Here is a 21247-nt window from a genome sequence, read left to right as displayed (position 1 = left end):
AATATTTGATATCTTTCAGACATAGCACAAATCCTAGCTTGAGACAGTTCATACTTTTGACACGAGGTCATACTATATTGCTTTTGATGAGGGTCACATCTTTGCAAACCTAAGTTTTGGGTAGCTGCTATGATAAAAAGCAAGCATTTCATAAAAATTAACATGCAGCAGGACGTGAAGGTAATTCAGTCTGATTCCAAAGTTTGAGAAACTGGGAATTGCCAAACAGATACACATATCCCATTAGTAACTGTGGGTTTTTAAGAATTTTTTTTTTAAATTTAATTCACGTGTATTATTTTTTCAAATGGCTATTAAGTTGTTGAGTTGTTTGGACCTAACTACTTAGAGTAAGAAAATGAAAAACATATCTCAGCCTCATCAAGGAAACATCCCTCTACAAATATTTTTATCTCCTGTTTTTATTTTTAAAAGTACTATGACAATGCAAAAAAATCTAAACAGTGAGTATAGTATATCAAAAGATATACAGTAATATGCTGAAACCAATGACCCCAAAAAAGTACTTTGTAAATTTATAAAAAACTGTATCCCTATGTAAGAGAAAGTAATTAGATGCATTCTCCATTTTATGAGTCTGAGGAAGAAATAAATCAGTGAGAGATAAATACACACTGTTGATGCTTTCACAAAGAGAAACCAGTGAGAAGATGGTTTAACTCTGATGCGCAGAAGCTGGGAGAGACCCACTTGCTACTGCTGGCATGATATCTATCCCCTGAGACCTATTTCTAGTCCTTGGTTTTCTTCAAGGTCACAGTTACATGTGCCATGCACACAGCTATCACCATGGTCAACAAGCAGTGATGAATATCTCTTCATTCCATGCCACACTCCTCCCTAAAGAAAGTGGGCCTGGATTTGTGAATGACTACATCCTGGACCCAAACACTGGGGACCAGAAAGCTAAGAAACTATTTCTGCCAACCCTTCCTATCTTTTTCCTTTTGTCCAGGTACTCAATGCATAGCTTTCTATTCTTGAAGTTCTCAGGGTTAAGGAAATCAAAGAACCCAAGGAAATCAGAAAGAAGCTGTAAATTACTGTTTGGTCCACAAACAAAAATCACCCACCAAATCTACCCAAGGCACAAAGATTTCGAAACCCCTGCCTGATGTCACCAGAAGGTAAGGACCTTAATCACATTCTCCAGCACTCGCCATCTTGTTTCTGTTCTCCAGACTATAGTTTTTCCTTCCTTGACCAGCTTATTGTCCCCGTCCCCAAAAGCTGCTGTCCTTTTATCAGCCCTCATCCTTGTCAATCAGCAAATCACAGCCCTATATTACCGCCTACTTCCAATTTAAACCTGATCTTCTATAAGCATTCAAAATCATCAAATTGACTTCTAAGGCACAACGTACTCGTAACTGCCAGAAATTTTTAACATCATCTTATAAACCAACCCCTTGATTCTTCAAGATGAAGAAAGCAAGTAACATGACTTGCCTAGGGTCATAAGGATATAGGGAAAACTGTAAAGAATCTACCTCTTCTCTCCTGCTATAGGACACAGTATGTTTTGAAAAAAATTCTCCAAAATAAACACAAATAATGCAATGTGGGGCTCATTAATTACTGTCCCAGCGCGGCGTTTTAAGTGGCTTCACAGCAGTCCCACAATAACACAGCCTACCCCTCTGAGTGATCAGGGCCACATCACCTTTTCTGGTGTCAGATGTGCTGGAGTGTTGTGAGAAGAGGAAGGATGTACACGTGGAATAGGGCAGTCTCTGTACCGGGCAGGTACCTCTCCTGGTGGAAGGACTGCCCTAGATTTGTAAATGAAATCTTCCAGAGATGTCCACGTACAGAAGAGGCGACCTAGTCTTTGTGCGCAAATGTGGGCAGTGCGCCCTCTAGTGACAGCTGTTCAATCTGCAGGACAAGAAGAATTGGAACAGTGACCCTACTTGGAGGGTCCTTTGAGCTTTCCATGACGGAAATCTTTCCATCAGGAATCTTTTACAAAAGACTGGCCTGTGATCAAATGGACCTGGAAACACCAATCAGCAGTGTCTCTTGGGGCTGTGCTGCTGAGAAGCTGGACCCGAGGCCATCCTCCTACCAAGACCCACACTCTCTCATGCCAGCTTAGGGGATCTCTTAGGTTTAGGGAAAATCTTCTCCATTATGTTTATCTAAGACGGTTTTTCTATGCCTATTAATTCCTTTTTATTTTTTATTTCTTGACACAGACTAAAAGAGTACATGTGAAGTACCTAGAAAAGAGCCTGACACAGAGAAAGCAATCAACGAGGGGGAGCTGCTCTGTTCTCACTTTAGTCTTTCATAATAGGCCTTAAAAGCATATTATTCCATGATCTCAAGTCAAAGATGTTGAGGTATTATTATTAGTCAAAAAGTCATTAGCTTTTGACTAATAATGCTAACTGATATTAAATGAACATCTACATATGTATGCATTGTCCTAATTGCTTTTTATAGTAACTCATGTAATTCCCACGTTTATAGAGGTTGGTACCACTTTCATTACCCTTTTATGGATTAGGAAACTGTGACACACACACATTACATAATTTTCCCAAGTCCATCAGCCAGTAGACACTGGAACTGGGACTGGAATCTATGGAGTCTGTCTCTGGAGCTCACACTCTTAATTATTACACTAAACGAACTTCCCAAACTCCTCTTTACCTGAAGGAAGGAAGAACTTATACTTGAGACCCACTTAGGGAAACAAAGAATGGAAAGAACAATAAAATGGGTAAGCTCCATTTTAAAAGGATATTCTTCTTAATGCTGACACATGACTTTTATGAGGGGACCCAAATTATTACAGCATATAAAATATATAACTCCACCCTATCATCATTCTGATAATTCTAAATATAAATTCCTGGTTAGAATAAACATTAATCAAACAGGTGATTAACAATTATTTTTCCTGCCTTCTTAGAATTTATACAGTATTAGAGAGTTCATACTTTTACAGTATTTTAAATGCATATTAATTATTGACAAAAATTTATTTCTACATACAATAATGAATTACTACATGTGGTTCTGCCAAACCCTTTAACTTTTCCACTTTTCCTAAAAGGAAAGTTAGATGCAAAATCATTTCCCAATGCATATTTATCCCAGAAAGTTTTATGCTTAAATGATACAATCCAGTACCTAGAGTCATTACTTTGAGAAAAATATTGATTTTAACTGTAACTGCTTAGCATCAGAAACATTAATAAGGGTTTAAATGTATTCATTTAACTCTGTCATGATCTGATTAACCACAGCTTTAAAAAGTAATCATATGTATTTTAATTCATGACACCTCATTCTCCTATTAGACTTACAGACATGGGGATAAAAAAAAAATGTTGGCCAGCTTGGGGAAGCCTGGGTGGTGCAGTCAGTTAAGTGTCTAATTCTTGGTTTTGGTTCAGATCATGATCTCAGGGTTATGAGATCAAGCCCCCCACCCGGGTCAGGTTCCACGCTCAGTGCAGAGTCTGCTTAAGACTCTCTCTCCCTCTTCCTCTGCCCCTCTACCCCATGCTCTCTCTCACTCTTGCTTTCTCCCTCTAAAATAAATAAATAAATCTTTTAAAAAAAAATGTCTGCCGGGTTGGACAGGCATAGACTACTTCCCATGCACATTTCCTACGGGCAAGTTGTCAAAATAAGGTCTGTCCAGGGTTCAGAATCAAACACGTGTATGTGCATTAAATAGCAACATCACCTGGCATGAGGACCATGCATCTCGGTTCTCTCCCTTTTGCAGATGCCAGTGGGCACCGCCGTAATGTGCAGATGTCCTAACCTGTGTGTGTGTCCCCTTCCGCAGAATCTCTCCAGCCTCTATCTGCTCTGTCATCACCAGCACTTCAGTCTGCCATGTACACTTCACCTCCTTATCAGCAGGTGTAGACCAACAAGGTAGAACTCGCAGGTCACCTCTGACTCGAGGTTACTTCTCCTGAATGGCCCCAAACCCAAAAACTCTCCTGTCCTCATCTGCCCTCTCTCTGCTCAGACACTCACAATTTCTACATGTATCGTGGCAAAGGCTACCTAGCCTCCCTGACTCCGGTCTTACCCAACCAACACATATATAGAGAGATAGCCCTTTTTGTGGAAAATATTATGAAACTAGCCCTTGCTCAGTATTGAAAAAGAAAAACAAACTTTTGCAGCACAGAAAATATATAAGGAAAAGCGTGTCTCCACTTGCCACATACCTCAGCCCACTTCCTAGAGGACGTTTTTTTCTGTATGCATCCCATCCGTGTTTTCTTGGTCCTTTAGCATACCTGCAAACACATGTGTGAGTTCACCTTTCTGGGCCTAACCACTCCCACTGTGGGGGGAGGGCTGATCCGATGAGGGCGTGTCTAATAGCCAGGATGACCATTTCCTCAGAATGAACCTCGGGTGCCACCTGTCACTGTTCAACGATCTTACAGATTTCATCTCACACATGGGGCATTTTCAAATGAACTGACAAGAACGGCCTTTTTCCCTAGGAAACAGTCTCTCAGCTTTAACAAGAGAGCATGTGAATCTGGGAGGTGTTTTCCTAGAGAGGTGATGGATATGGTAGTTAGATACTCAGGCTCTGGAGCCGGAGCTGAGGTTTGAGTCCTGGCTGTATCACATATGTGCTGTGTGATCTTCAGCAAGTCACTTAACCTCTCTGTGCCTTGGTTTCTTATTTGTAAAACAGGAATGATACTAATAATATCTATCTCATAGAGTTGACATGATGACTTAATGAGTTAATATTTATTATGTGCTCATAATAGTGCCTGGTACATACTCAGTATTGTTAAAATGCCTATTAAATAAAATTAAAAATAGTTCATGACACTCATGATATAAACACATACCCTGACTCAATATGCTTCCCACTCAGCTTTACTTCCAGTTGCTTCTCCACATCCTATCTTTGTAAGTATTGGAACTACATGCAAAAATCACAACTTACCGAGATAATCATTTCATTTTATGAGTAGAATTTCAGTTTAAATCTCCAGTATTTGGATTTCAAATTAAGTGTATGATCAAGCATTAATGGTGTGATGATGGTTACCTTTAAAATAGGAAATATTCTTACAAAGAAATTTTCATTCCTTTTGAGGCGGTGAGGAATTATTTATTATGTATTAAATTTTTGCTCTGCAAAGCAATAGCAGATTGATGAGCTGCTGGGGCCTGAATTATTCTCCAGGCTGAAAGATGCCTTTTGGTGGTATTCATCACCTAGCCCAGAAATGAAATAGACACAGGAGAGCCTTGCTTCTGACAATGCCCTGCCCCACCCAGCCCCATCCAGCCCCCACCAGATTGCACCGGGCAAAGGCAGAGCTCTCCCTGAAGGGTGAGGAAACCAAAGGTTCCCTACCCAGGTTGTCTTCATCTGTCTGCAGTGTCCGTCAAGGTTCCTTATCTACACTGATGTTAGAGTTTGAATCAAGTATTAGAGTGACACTTAAAATGCCATTTTAAACCAGATATAAGCACATTTCTCATCCTGAAAAATCCTTGTGTAACTGATGTTCCTCTCAGGGACACAGTTCCACACCACTGACCTCACTCGGCTCCTGGTCTTCCTCTTCCTCCTCATCCCCTCCTCCATCTGACTGTCTTATGTGGTCTCATATAAGAAGAAATTGCCAGGACCCCGCACCCTTTTCAATAAATTACTACTTCAATAAAAGTATTAAATGCTGGCTTTAAAAACTGAAGCATGGATACTTTCTGACTGGTGATTAACTATATTTACGGAGGAATGATACTCATTTTCATTTATCCAGCATTAAACGGGACTCTGGGGATACAAGAGTGGAGACTACATTTTGATAGGAGGGACGGACAAGACACAGGGTTCACAGTTATGATTATATTAAATTATGGAATCAAATGAAAGGCTAGCGAAACACCAGAAGAGAACCTACTTTGGAGCAGGGGTTTTCTTTTCTTTCTTTTTTTTGGGGTGGGGGGAATAAACAAAAAGCTTTTATTAGGCAGCTATCACCAGGGGAGAGCGCAAACACAGTCCCCCACGACCACAAATTATGCAGTCGAGTTACCCGCTTTTGGGGAAATCACAGGGGTCAGCACATCCGCAGTGCAATGGACAAGCCTCAACCCGAGAAAACCACCTGCCTGACCATCGTGTCTCCCCTGCCAGGTAAGTATGGAGGAGCATGGGTTTCCAACCTCGGCCATCACATTAGAATCTCCCAGGGAGCTCTGAAAACTCCCAGACACGGCTCAGATCAACTAAAGGATGTCTGGGAGGTAGGATCAGGCACCAGTTTTTAAAGTTCCCCAAATGACTCTAAAGCACAGCTGAGAATGAGAGTTAATTGCTTTACTCTTCCAGGAAAAAAAACAAAAAACAAAAAAAAACACTGTATAGAGCTACGAACACCTAAAAGCAATTTGGTTCCTTTCTGATTAAATTTCAGTTATTGTTATTACTGGTTGTATGACCTTAAGCAAGCAATTTAACCTCCCTACATTTCAATTTCCTCATTTGTAAAATGGGCATAATACCCTCTTTCTGTGCCCACTGTATTGAATAAGATTATGCATGTCAAGTGCTAACCACAGTAACTGACACCTAGAAACTGTCGCATAAATGTCAGCTGCCCATGGTGTCATTGCTGCTGTTGCTCTCTCTGTCCTTTTTATTGTTCCTCTATCTGTTCTGTTGCAGAGGCCTGGAATCCCCTCAGGGCGTCAAGCTGTCCACCACACAAACTCGGAATCAGCGCTTGGGGAGGATTTTCTTGGGCCTGTAACAACCTGCAAAAATTTACCTTCAGATTTCTCCCTGTTGCTTGTACCTCCCCTGCCCTGTTTTTTCTGTTCTACACGCTTCCTTCTCGCCTTGAAGAAAAACAATTGCCAACCTGTGCCCAAAAGGGACAGGAGAGTACAAGGTCCCCTGGGGCCATGAGACCCTGTGAGGATAGCCCTTTTCCTGCCTTTATCCCTTCCAGATCCTCTGACAGCTACCTTTCCCAGCTCGTTCTGGGATCCTCTTCCTTGATTAATGCCCCATCACCAGTGAACCTATCTCTTTGCTCATCAGATGAGGAAGCTTCTACTTTTCTTTCCTAACCTCTGATGCAACATCAGAAAACAAAAACAATATCTACTTTTTTTCCAAGCATGCAATTTGGATACATATTTGTGTGTGTGTGTATACACACACACACACACACACACATATGTATATATATATATACACACACATATATAATAATGGCATGCACCATTTCCACACAACTTCCAAATTTCTTATCTTCAAAATGAAGATAAAGTCTACAATCATCATCAGACCTTTATTTAGAACATACGGCTGCTTGTGGTAGAGATATAATACCACCACACCCAAAAACCCGTCTCTGTGACAGAATTATGATGGCATGCTTATCTTTGGTGATATCAGATGCAAGAAAATGATGTTCCTAAAACTGATAGAGGCAGACACACACTGAAGCATGTGGCCGCGTAGCTGTGCATAGCTGCTTTTGTGTGACAGAATTCGTCCTGTGTCTGAAGACTCTCAGGCATGTGCTCAGAGTCCTCGCCAGCATTACTCAGAGTGAGTTACAGCCAGCAGCCCCCTATGTGATAGATTATTAATATTCATTTTCATTTCAAATCACTTCTCTTGGTTTCACATATAAGGGCTGAGATCCACTGTGGTTAGCAGAGTGGAGGAAGCAAATAACCAGTATGTCAAATTGATGTACTGTCGTAGTAAGCACACCGTCCCCACCACTACGGTGGGAGCCCAACCTTGGACGCCACGCAGACAATTATGAAGCATCGATTACTAAATCATGAGAGGCTAACGCATACCATCGCTTTCAAATTTGTAAAGATGACCAAAAAATACGACAGAACCCCACAGGTGGATGTCGACCTCCCTATCCACAAGAAAGCACTGACCACTTGCAAACAGGCGGTAGAGTCAAAAGGGCCCTCGGATTCAGAAAATGCAGATGCATGGAAGTTTTTCTTCTTCTCCTTTTTCCTCTTATTCCTTATCTCTCTATAACCCAAGACTGTTCCCCTCCTGAGATTAGGAATAGGGTACATGCTCTCTGATCTAGCAATTTGACTCCAGAGATATGACCTCTCAATAAATTGCCTGATATAGATTGGATTAGAAACATCGAAGGAACTGGTAACCCGAGACCTTTACTCCAGTTCACAGATAGAACAAGATGGGCCACAGCAAAACAAATGAAAGCCAAATACAGTGACAGCATAAGGACATTTTTCAGACCTCAAAATATTGTCAATTGCAGTTGAGAATTAAAATTTCACTCTTGGGGCACCTGGATGGCTCAGTTGGTTAAGCGTCTGACTCGATTTGGGCTCAGGTCATAGTTTCAGTGTTCTGGGATCAAGCCCCACATCTGGCTCCATGCTCAGCGGGGAGTCTGCTTGAGATTCTCGGTCTCCCTCTCCCTCTGTCCCTCCCACCACTCTCTCTCTCTAATAAATAAATAAATCTTAAAAATAAAATAAAATAATATAATATAAAATAAAATTTGGCTGCTGCATTAGCCATTTAAGTATTTGTGCCAAATCAAAAACAAAGTATGGCATCCTATACTCTACCAATTTTCATTTTTTCTCTTTAAATGATCATAAAATAAAGGATCTATCCTGAAAACCGACATGATTAATGTAACAGCTGCAAGACAGCCACCGACTGGTTGGTGCAAGTACCAGTGAGAGAAAATGCAACATATTTGAGACACACATTTCAGGATGCTCTTTAACCTGGCTGATTTCTGTTGTTTGGAAGATGCACTCTGGCAAAGAAGAGTTGCCTCTGGGCACATATTACACAGTGAAATAGAAAGAGACAGTACCTGCCAAAAGAATTCATAACCCTCAGGAAGAAGACAAACAATCCCACACTCACACCTTATTAGTATGCATAAGTATACAATCTAATTGTGCAAAAAGGATTTAATATTCTGCGTACTGATGTTCCACTGAGTTAAGCATCAATGAGCACATACAGGAGAACTCAGTGACTTCAGAAAAATTTCCCGTAACTTTCTAACTAAAATCTATGGTTTATAAGTTATCAGCAGGAAATGCACTACCTGCCAGGGTTTGAGTAAATATTCCGGCTCATCTTGACCTCAGGTGTCGCAGTATGCCCAAGGACAAGCAATAATCCTTGAGGAATGTGCTGATAGCTGGCTCGCATTGCTTAAAAATGGAATGCCCTCAAGGAAATATCCTGGGTCCAAGCACATGGTGCCTCAGAATCCCCTAGGCACGTGCTTCTCTCCCTTTGGTTTCAGAGAGTAAGTGCGGTACAGAGTTCTAACATATTCTTTTTTTAAAAAGATTTTATTTATTTATTTACATGTCAGAGAGAGTGAATGCACCCAAGCAGCGGGAGGGGCAGAGGCAAAAGCAGGCTCCCTGCTGAGCAAGGAGCCAAAGGCGGGACTCCATCCCAGGACCCTGGGATCCTGACCTGAGCTGAAGGCAGACGCTTAACCTACTGAGCCACCCAGGCACCCCTTAACATATTCGTTAAGACTCCAGTGTATGATACCATTAAAATATCTCAGATGCACAAGCAAATTAGGGGAGAACGAGTGATTCTAGCAAATTATCAGTGGCACAGACTGGGAGTAGCTCGTGGAGATAACCCAGGAATACATTTCAGTACACAACTCCAGGGTCACTCTACCAAAGGAATTGGGAGTGCTTCTCCCAGGTCACAGGGTAAAAACTTCTGGAGGGACTAAAGAGTGGAAACCCCAGGCCGCCTCCCCAAGTACCACTGTATCTATTTTACAGAGAGATTTCACGTAGGATTTCGTGAAAGTCTGAGAACACTGGCCTCCGTTACTTTGACAGAACTCAAATTGCCTTAAAAAACGGTGTTTCCTCTACTTATGATCTTTTCTACCGGTTCAGGAAAAGTAAAGGAAAAACGTAGAGACATACACCATGCATAGATACAAGTCACACAATGGGGTAAGGGCTGAGCTCCTTAAACGTGCGTAATTGCAACTAATCAGCCTAACAACCCTCTCCTGGGGTTGTCAGTATCCCAACGTGCCAACGCTCCGGGAAAACTGAGATCCAGAGAGGTGCAGGGGCTCCCTGGGGAAGAGCAAGCTAGGAGGCTGGGACTCTAACTCCAAGATCTGTGCCCTGGCGACCACATCTTGCTTTGCAAGACGCAGGACTCGCGACAGCAAGGAGCTCTCTCGAGCGCTGCGCCATGGCAATCTGCTGAAATTAAAATCCGATCATTTGGGGTTAAAATCTACACCGTCTTGTTCCAGATTCAACTATAAACAGCAGCAGAAGCCAAAGAGTTGACAACTTTCTCCCCGTGAACTTCTTTTTCAGTAGATCATTGAATAGACTGTTCAGCTCCCTCTCATTCGGGGGAGTAACGCAGAATCTCAGATGAATCCGCAGGCAGCCCCCATGCAGTTCCTTCCCCACAGCCGCAGGAGGCTGTCATTTCCTCCTGCCCCTGGCTAGGCCTTTCCTCCTCTCCACACACCTTCAATTCTAAGACCCTGCTTCACTGTGGAGGGGCAGGTGCAAGCCCGGAGAGCCAAAGCGTCTGTGTCCTTTCCCATTTTAAGTGAGGGCTCCGGGGTAACATAGGAGAATTCCACGCTCAGAATTTTTCATGCAGTATTTTTGTGAAATCACTGCTTTCGTATTTTGTGTCTGAGGGGATCCTGAGCCTGCTCTGTTCCATCTTCCCATTCCCCTTTCTCACCCCGCCATCACCACGATATCCTCAAGTGCCGGCAAAAGGAGTGCAACGTACAACCGCCACTTGATCCACGTTCAAGAGGTGCCTTTTGAATATAAAGATTCTGCAGCTGTGCCAGCTCTGAAGGCCTTTCTCCTACTTCGTGCTGCCATCTCGCGTCCTCCTCGCTCAGTGCCATCCAGTGGGGCCAAGTCCTCCACCCCGTGACAGAGAAGCAAGGAAGAACAGGAAAGAACAAAATGAAAATACATGGGGACAAAAGGAGAAGAGCAGAGAAGGGTGGTGTTTAAGGTTGTAAGAGGGCCCCCTCTGTGCGTCGTATGTAACGTGGAGAGAGAAAGCTCAGCAGCGGGGAGTATCTGGGTGCTATCAAGGTGAATAAATGCATCCAGCAGACACACACAAACGAGGCAAGAACCATTAAGCAGAATTAGAATTTTTGAACACCAACCCTGGGCCGAGCCTAGATATCCTTGCAGATCTGTCTAAACCACTCCGTACACGGTTATAAAACGAAGAAACAGTTTCTCTCACACCCAAGGATCTCAATATCCGGAGAGTCTAATGAGACCACGGCCTGACCCATTGACTTCTTCTCCCCTCTAGGAGCCAGACGGTAGGTGGAACTCACCCAAATGAGGTCTGAAATGACGAGGGGATTCTGATTATCGCCATCACTCCTTTCTCCGGTTTCCATACATGATGGAGGTGAGTAATAAATCAGCAGACTTAACTACCCAGCTGACACACAGTGTTACTCACCTCCTGGTCACTCCGAACAGCGACGCGGATCTATCGTGGGGAATGTCAGAGTCTCCGGGTACCACTGTGACATTCCGAAATGGTCACAGACATGGCTGCAAAAGCATATCCAGTAAGACGGGCCAACTTCAGCTCAAAGGTTAATTCTTTCAGCAGCTGAAAAGTCTGTCCTCTCAGGCATATCTCCGAGTCCGAGAACTTACTACGTAAGGCGCAGTCTCATTGGGCATGCCGAGTAAATAACCTCTCTGAGAACGTAGCATGAAGAACTGCTATGCAGACGGGGTCGAAGCAGGTGAACGAGCTAAGGGGAGGAGGCAGTCAGGTAGAAGGTCGCTTTGGGGTGTAATTTATGGTGCTTTAATCATCTGCGCATGTCCAGTGTTAAGGGAGCTGTTTGCTTGGCACGGGGCGGGGACTAACAGAGGCACCCATGGAGGAGACCTCAATGTAAGGAGGCCAAAATTCCACCCCAGCAAACTCGGGGGATGATGGCAAAGGGGCTGCAGGGTCACAAAGGCCAGGCATGAGGCAGCCTAAGAAAGGGCTTAATTATCTAGCCATTCTCATTTGAATTGGAGGTAGCCAGCAGGAGGAGTATGCTGGACCACAAATTAGGTGAGTTGGAAGGTTATTCCGTCTGAGATCAGAAATAGAGGTGAGGCAGAGCCTGCTGGGGGCAAAATATCAAAGGTCCTCTTGGCCATCAGGGGGTTCCCCTTCCTACTGTGGACCAAGCCATTCCCATGACCTCACACTTCAGTAGGTCTTAATTTCTGGCACCACTGAAATTCTGACCTTCTTCCTCAGAGAAGAATGTCATAACCCCTGATGCCCAGAGAACTTTAATCAGTACAGTTTTAAATATATTTTACTGCAAATTGAGTTTTACTGCCAAACGCTGTTTTATAACAATGCTCTTTTTAAGAAAGCCTCACTCTAACAAAAACATGTTTCTCAGGGCACCTGGGTGGCTCAGTCGTTAAGCATCTGCCTTCGGCTCAGGATGTGATCCCAGAGTCTTGGGACCGAGCCCCACATCGGGCTCCCTGCTCAGTGGGAAGCCTGCTTCTTCCTCTCCCCCTCCATCTGCTTGTGTTTGCTCTCTCGCTGGCTGTCTTTCTCTCTGTCAAATAGATAAATAAAATCTTAAAAAAAAAAAAACATGTTTCTCTCGCGGCCACCATCCTCACAGTTCACAGAAGGAACGTCAGGGGCAGAATCATTCAACAAGACATTTCCGGCTGGAAATATTCATCCTGACTCCTCCTTCAGTTATGTTCCCAGAGAAACCCTCCTCCATCCTCTGAAAATATCCCTAATCCTTGACAGAAAAGCCTGAATAAGTATATTAGCACTACATTATGCCCTAAGTCACTAAATCACAGTAGAGAAATTGGTGTAGGACAGAGTTTAAAGAATTTTAGCCACTCAACTATTTTTTTTTCTTTTTTCAGGGGGGGAGGGGCAGAGTCTTTTTTTAAAGATTTTTATTTATGTATTTGAGAGAGAGAGAGAGAGTATGAGTGGGCAGAGAGACACAGGCAGAGGGATACGCAGATTCCCTGCTGAGCAGGGAGCCTGATGCAGGGCTCAATTTCAGGAGCCTGAGATCATGACCTGAGCTGAAATCAAGAGTTGGACACTTGGGGCGCCTGGGTGGCTCGGTCAGTTAAGCGTCTGTCTTTGCTCAGGTCATGATCCCAGAGTCCTAGGATCAAGCCCCGCATTGGATTCCTTGCTTGGCAGGGAGCCTGCTTCTCCTTCTCCTGCTCCCCCTGCTTGTGCTCTCTCTCTCTGACAAATAAATAAATAAAAATCTTTAAAAAAAAAAAAAAAGAGTTGGATGCTCCACCGACTGAGTCCCCCAGGCGCCCCTACCACTCAACAATGTAGAGGGTGTTATTTCTACTGCACTATTAAGTGCAGACACACATCCAGTGGGTAAATACTCTAAACCTGAACTACATAAATTCTCCCTGAAATACACAAACTCCACCTAAAATATGTAAAGTGCATACCTGAACTATCTAAACAATCCTAGCAAAAGTAATCCCAGAACCTTATATCCTCATTTGTCTTTTGGTTGCAAGATAGTTTCACACTCACCTATGACATTTCCTAAGATATTTCGATCTCCTACGTCTGCCATAAATGAGAAAAAATAATAATCTATTTGATATTATAGGTCTTTGTAGTAACTTCGAGAATTTATTCTATAAACATTTAGATTCAATTAGTCAAGATTTATTTCTGCAGTAGAATTTAATAATTATAAGAAAATGTATTTCATTAAGGCTATGCTTAATCTTAATAAATAATATTGGTCATTTAAAATTAATAATTGATAATTATTGATGATGCTTTCAATTTTTCATATCTTAGAGGTAGCCAGTGTCATGAATCTTGCTATTGCAGTAATATATTATATTCTGTTCTAAAATATACTCCAACTAAAATATATGTACATTCCTTTCTTTACTGTGAGGTGTTTTTTTTTTTCTTTCAGTTTAGAATACATTTTGAGTTCAGTGTTGGGGTGGAGGAAAGAAAAATCTATACTGCTTCAGTGAAGCTCACTGGGGGAAAAGGATATGAATAAGAATAAACTCCAGTAATTTTACCCCTTCATTAAAACCATTGTGTGGGTTTTGGTGGGGTGGGGGGGGGGGGGGGGGGTGGGTAGGAGTGGCTCTGTCTTTCACATCACAGTAGCTGACTTACCAAATGGAGAACAAGCAGGTGGAAAATGCAGCCTGACCCAGGACAATAGCTCAGGATAATACATGCCACTGGGTGGATTAAAAATTTATAAGATATTCTTCCATCTCTGCTTAGAATACAAATGAATATTTTCTTGTCTCATGTAAAATGATTTCTCACTCGGAGCTGAAGAGATGTGTAACACCTTAAATTCTATGGGTTTTTGCTTTTCTAATTATATTGTCCAGGAAATAAGCTAGCCAACTAGAGGACTTGGCAAGAGTCACATTCCACATACCAACCACATATAAATAATCTCTCTTTACATAAAAATCCCAGTAGGTTAATGAATCATCGAACTTTACATCAGAAACCAGGGATATACTGTATGGTGACTAACATAATATAATAAAAAAACGTTTAAAAAAAAATCCCAGTAGGTTGGAATGGTACGGCTTCACCACACCCACGCACACACACACACGCACCTGCACTATGTCAATATAACACTTTTCATTAAAGATTTCATTCTACATCACACAATGTGCCTCTGTGTGTGTGTGTGTGTGCTGCACGTAAACTTTCACAGCATATAAAAACTAACAGCTATCTCATGTTTCCAAATGTCAGATTCATGTTTTCCCTTTGACACCAGGCGGGGACTAACAAAAGGACCCAATGAGGAGGCCTCCACGTAAAGATGCTAAAATCCACACCAGCAGACTAAGGGGTTTTCCGCCAGCCATGTGTCAGTACTCTGATGGAAATCCGGTGGGGCAGTGGGTGGGGAAAGCTGGTGTATGCCCACACAGACACATCAGAAGTCTGGAGCCTGTCTTTTGCCCCATAAGTTACCTAGAAAGGAAACATTTTGTTATGGGTAGCCATGCAACTTTGTTTAAATACATCAACAGAGAAAATTAATTTTCCCCCTTAAGGCAAGCGTTGAAGGTAATCTACAAATATGTGCTATCTTTTGCAAGATGGTATTAATTTGGTTTGACCTCAGATAGTGCTGATTACCACCACTCCTTCTAATGAGGACGTGTCCCTACCCTCAGGTTCTTCCCTCCCTCCCTCCCACCCTTCCTTCTTTCCTTCCTTCCTTCCTTCCTTCCTTCCTTTTTAAGATTTTATTTATTTATTTGAGAGGGAGAGAGAGCAAGCACAAGCAGGGTGAGGAGCAGAGGGAGAAGCAGGCTCCTCGCTGAGCAGGGAGCCTGATGTGGGGCTCCATTCCGGGGCACCAGGATCATGACCTCAGCTGAAGGCAGATACTTAACCAACTGAGCCACCCAGGTGCCCCGGGTTCTTTACTTTCTTGCCTTTGTCCTGTATTGCTGCAGTTCTTATGATGGAATGCAACATCATCATAATTTCTGTGATTGGAAATAATTCTGTATATGAGTTGATTCAGAGAGGACTAAAATCATCATAGTACCTGAGCAATTTTGTGCTCAAAGATTTTTATTAAAAATAAACTACTATTTTTGAATGAAATAAAAGTGTTATTCATGCTAGCCAAAAAAGAAAGAAAGGCATTTGTAAAAGGATATGGGCAGAGAGCAGAAAGGAAAGATGTTTAAGACCAAATAAAAATTGAATTCCTATAATCATGTAGCAAGAATGAAACGTAAGCCCCAGGCTCTCAGAAATCCAAGAAAAAAGCTGAGAGTTTCAAGGTGAAATCCCAATTGAGAAGATAATTCAGCTAGCCATTGTAACCATCTGGGGTGATGAATGTAAAAATGCCTGGCGAAAGGCAACTATCAGAAGTCAAAAACGTTTCCTTACAACTAGTCTTATGCACATGCCCACGCTGTGAATTTACTAGCTATGCTGGCTGAATCCTATACCACTTGTCCCTAACCCTTGGATCAAGTCCTTGGACACAAGAAAACATTCTATCTCTGTGATTTCCAATATTACAGATAAATTCTGATAAAACTGTATCTGTATAACAATGGAATATTACTCAGTCATCAGAAAGAACGATTACCCAACATTTTCAGCAACATGGACGTGACTGGAGGAGATTATGCTAAGTGAAATAAGCCAAGCAGAGAAAGACAATTATCATATGGTTTCACTCATTTATGGAACATGAGAAATAGCAGGAAGATCGGTAGGAGAAGGAAGGGAAGAATGAAGGGGGGGTAAACAGAAGGGGGAATGAACCACAAGAGACTATGGACTCTGGGAAACAAACTGAGGGCCTCAGAGGGGAGGGGTGTGGGGGACTGGGATAGGCCGGTGATGGGTATTAAGGAGGGCACATATTGCATGGTACACTGTGTGTTATACGCAAATAATGAATCATGGAACACTACATCAAAAACTAAGGATGTACTGTATGGTGACTAACATAACATAATAAAAATTTTTTTAAAAAACTGCATCTAAAATAAACAAGAGGAGTTTATACTTAAACATTCCACTTTTTTCTAAAATCAGCTTTGACAGCTAGAATTGGGAGAGAACTATAGAAGCTGATTTAGAGCTTACTGTGAAAAACAGCATTTTAATTTGAAATGAGAATAACTCAAGAGAATCAGCTGAAAAACTATTAGAATTAATTTTTCAAAAGCTCAGTAAAAATAGTTACACGGTTCATTTTTAAAGGTCACTCCTTGCAAACTAACATAAACCAGTTAGAAAGTGTATTGGAATAATAATAACTCATATTTACAACATCAATAAAAACATGATACCTAACAATAATCCAAAGAAAAAAATGTGTATCATTTATAAGGGGGAAAAAAAACCCAACAGATAGGTTGCTGGAGAAATGTAAACACAGAAGACAAAAATGAAAAGAGATGTTATTTCCTTGGGGGAAAAAAAAGACAGTCTTGTAAAGATGTCACTTTTTTCAAAATCACTTTACAAAGTTTGTGTGATTTAAATCAAAGACTCAGAGGGATTTAATATGGAAACTTGGCAAAAATGTTTTAGTCGTCTAGAAAAACAAACAGGCAAAAAAAAGAAGAAGAAGAAGAGGAGGAGGAGGAGGAGGAAGAAGAAAGAAAATGGTAAAGAATAGAAAAGAAATTAGTTTAACCAGATCTGAAAACATATTATAAAGCTACCATCATTGAATTTGCAAGCAGGATTAAGAAAAAAATCAACTGTATAGAAACCAAACCTAGGGGCGCCTAGGTGACTCAGTTGGTTAAGCGTCTGCCTTCAGCTCAGGTCATGATCCCAGGGTCCTGGGATCGAGCCCTGCAACAGGGTCCTTGCTCAGCCGGGACTCTGCTTCTCCCACTCCTTTTGTACATGCTCTCTCTCTCTCTCTTACTCTTGCTCTCTCTCAAATAAAGAAAAGAAAGAAAGAAAGAAAGAAAGAAAGAAAGAAAGAAAGAAAGAAGAAAGAAAGAAAGAAAGAAAGAAAGGAACCCAGTGTATGGAGCTGCTATCCAACAGAAATGCAGTATGAGCCACATAGAGAATTGAAATTTCTCTAAAACTCTCGTTTTTAAAAAGTAAGGAAAAAGTGAAGTTAATTTGAATAATGTCAAATATACTACTTATATGTCATTAATATATTACATATATTTTTGTTAGACCCAAAATATTATCACTTTTACATGTCATAAATATCAAGACATTATTGAGGTGTTTCACATTCTGTTGCTATTGCTGTTGTTCTAAGGACTTGAAGTCCAGTATACATTTTTTTTTTTAAAGATTTTATTTATTTATGTGACATAGAGACAGCCAGCGAGAGAGGGAACACAGCAGGCGAGTGAGAGAGGAAGAAGCAGGCTCCCAGCGGAGGAGCCCGATGTGGGACTCGATCCCGGCACGCCGGGATCACGCCCTGAGCCGAAGGCAGACGCTTTAACGACTGCGCTACCCAGGCGCCCCCAGTATACATTTTACACTTACAGCACAGCTCAGCATGGCCTGGCCATATTTCAGGTGCTTGAGGGTCACATATAACATAAGCTACAGCGTTGGATAGTGCAGGAACAGAGCAATTGTGATTTAAAAAAAAAAAAAAAACAACCCAGGGGCATCAGGGTGGCTCAGTTGGTTAAGCAACCAACTCTTGATTTCAGCTCAGGTCAGGATCTCGGGGTTGTGGAATCCAGCCCCTCGTTGGGCTCCATACTCAGCACAGAGTCTGCTTGAGATCCTCTCTCTCCCTCTGCCCCACCTATCACCCTCTCTCTCTGTCCCTTTCTAAAAACAAACAAAACACAAATTCATTAAGTGGTCTCATATATCTCAATCAATGAGCAGTATAAGCTCCAAAGATATAAAAGAGTTAAATGTTTCAAAGAGTCAAAATTCACCAACTTTGGAATAATGTAAGTGACTCTGCCGAACGAAGGGAAGGGAAACTTGTCTGATCTTTAAAGCAACATAAGCGGTCTCAGAACACATGGTCAGTAGATTTGGTTATGGAAAATTTTGAAACTTTTTCATTTCTGAACTCAAAAGATAACTGGTAAAAGCAAATATTTGCTGTAAATATGACCAATAAGGTTTTGATAACTTCGAGGAGCTCATGTTAAATCAAGGTGCAAACTGGTAAAAACCCCAACAGATGAATGGACAAGGACAGGAACAGAGAACTTAGAAAAGAAAATAATCAAATAGAGAACCGATAAAAGGGAGGAGGGGCTCACCTCCTAATAATCCCAGAAATGCAAATTTAAACAAGAAGATGGTTTAATGCTCTCTCCTTCCACACCCAACATTTGTGTCTTCCAACTTTTCGCATCTTTGATACAACCTTTGAGGGTGTAGCTGTGATTAGCAAATGCTATGACACCATATCTTCCACCATTTGAAAGAATTCTATATACAAATCATTAGAAAATGACCAAAAATCATTGTAATGCCTGAATTATTTAGTGCTCAAAGAATTTGAGAGAAAGAAAGAATCATGGCATTCCAGAGCAGATAGGACCTCAGACACCTAAAAAACAATGAAGCAATAGGAATGAAACTGTACTTTAAGCCACATTACTTTTGTTTTCCAAACTCTCACAACCTCAAGCATCATAGGTGATCTCAAATGTCAGCTGCTGCAATGACATATAATAAAAAATAATAATAATACAAAGAATAATGATCAAAAAAAGATAAACTTCAACACCCATGTTTGCAGCAGTGAAGGAAAGCATTGGTTAAGAGGTTAAGATTCAGCCTGCCCAAATCATAATGAATGTAGTGAATGTTAATATAGTGCCTACTATGTGCTGGGTGCTGTTCTAATCACATCCTCACGATAACCCGGTGACGTAGGATTATTGATACGCCCATCTTACAAACAAATTGGGCATCTTAGGTACAGAAAGCTAAGTAACGTTTTTAGAAACACATTGTTAGTAAGAGTATGTATTAATGACTATCCTGCCCACAGGAGACATAACCACATTCTAAAAAGCAGGCTAAATGCCTGCTAATTAAATATTTAATGAATGCTTATTATGTTAGCACATTGGTTTTAAAGAGTTCCAATTTATGACATAATTGAGTGTCCTTTCATATGCTAAAGTAACACTTACGATACTGTGGAATTCCTCACATATACTAAGTAAGGTATAAAGTGCATTAAAATGACTTTATATTGGGGCGCCTGGGTGGCGCAGTCGTTAGGCATCTGCCTTCGGCTCAGAGCGTGATCCCAGTGTTCTGGGATCGAGCCCCACGTCAGGCTTTTCCGCTGGGAGCCTGCTTCTTCCTCTCCCACTCCCCCTGCTTGTGTTCCCTCTCTCGCTGGCTGTCTCTCTCTGTCAAATAAATAAATAAAATCTTTTAAAAAAATGACTTTATAAAGGGGCGCCTGGGTGGTGCAGTTGGTTATGTGCCCTCCTCTTGATTTTGGCTCAAGTCATGATCTCAGGGTCATGAGACCGAGCCCTGCATCGGGCTCTGCCCTCAGTGTGGAGTCTGTTTAAGATATTCTCTCCCTCTCCCTCTGCCCCTCACCCCCACTCTCTCTCTCTAAAATAAATAAATGAAATCTTTTTTTAAAATGACTTTACAAGATTTAGGACAGCTTTATTACATACGTGTTTGTAGAGTTTTATGGTTGTCTTATTTTTCCCTTCAAGGATTCTGGTGGCTTATATCAATGAATGGCCGTCTTTAATCTGAAACACAGGCTCCCATCAGTGGTATCAGTGGAAGACTCAATGTTATTTTCATTTCCCCCTTAGCTCCAGAAAGGGGAGTTGAGAACATAACAACATTATGGAAGTGAGTATGACACAGAGAATGTCCCACAAAACAAAGGGGGAGATGAAAAGCTGGTTCTTCGCAGCCCCTTTGGATTTAGAGATGTGGGGAAAGGAGATAAGAGTCATAGCTAGTTAAAATCCTGACTCCACCGCTCACTAGCAATATGACCTTGAGCAGTATCTTAGCTTAGGCTGCTGTAAGAAAAATACCCTAGGTTGGGTGCCTTCAACAACAAACATTTATTTCTCACAGTTCTAGAGGCTGAAAGTCTGACATCAGGGGCCAGCAATGTTCTTGGTGAGGCCTCTCTTCTGGTTTACACATGGCTGTCTTCTCGCTGTATTCTCACATGGGGGCGAGAGGAAGCTCTGGACTCCTCTTCTTCTTATCATGGGGGCTCCATTCTCATGACCTCCCTACTCCTAATCACCTCCCAAAGACCCCACCTCCAAATACCATCACAATGGAGATTAGGACTTCGACATAATGAATTTTGAGGAAATACACACATTCAGTCCATAGAAGTGGTTTATTTAACCCTTCTCTGCCTGAACTTCTCCATCTATAAAATAGAGGTAAATAATAGCACCTGTTGCTCGGGGTTGACATAAGGATTAAATCCTATCTGTAAAACACTTGGGTTGGTTCCTTTTACATAAGAAATGTATTTTCATCATTCTTGATCATGTTCTTTTTCATTACCCCACAGGGCTAGGACCGAGGTTCAGCCCTTCTTCACCTTTCATCTGGAAAAATTACAATATACCCATAGCTACTTCCAAAGTCCGACTTCCATCCCATGCA

At 41.7% G+C, this 21247-nt stretch overlaps 1 non-coding gene across 1 annotated transcript; it reads right to left on the bottom strand.

Annotated features, from left to right (window-relative positions):
- Nucleotides 1–6019: 6019 nt before the first annotated feature.
- Nucleotides 6020–6183, bottom strand: LOC121100889. The gene has a single exon (XR_005832671.1). It is a non-coding gene; the product is annotated as a U1 spliceosomal RNA (small nuclear RNA).
- Nucleotides 6184–21247: the final 15064 nt, after the last annotated feature.

Source organism: Ursus maritimus, unplaced genomic scaffold, assembly GCF_017311325.1.
Source record: "Ursus maritimus isolate PB19 unplaced genomic scaffold, ASM1731132v1 scaffold_5, whole genome shotgun sequence".
Classification (NCBI taxonomy): Eukaryota; Metazoa; Chordata; class Mammalia; order Carnivora; family Ursidae; genus Ursus; species Ursus maritimus.
The sequence above is the reverse complement of the archived record's forward strand: the minus strand, read 5'-3'. Positions and strand labels throughout refer to the sequence as shown.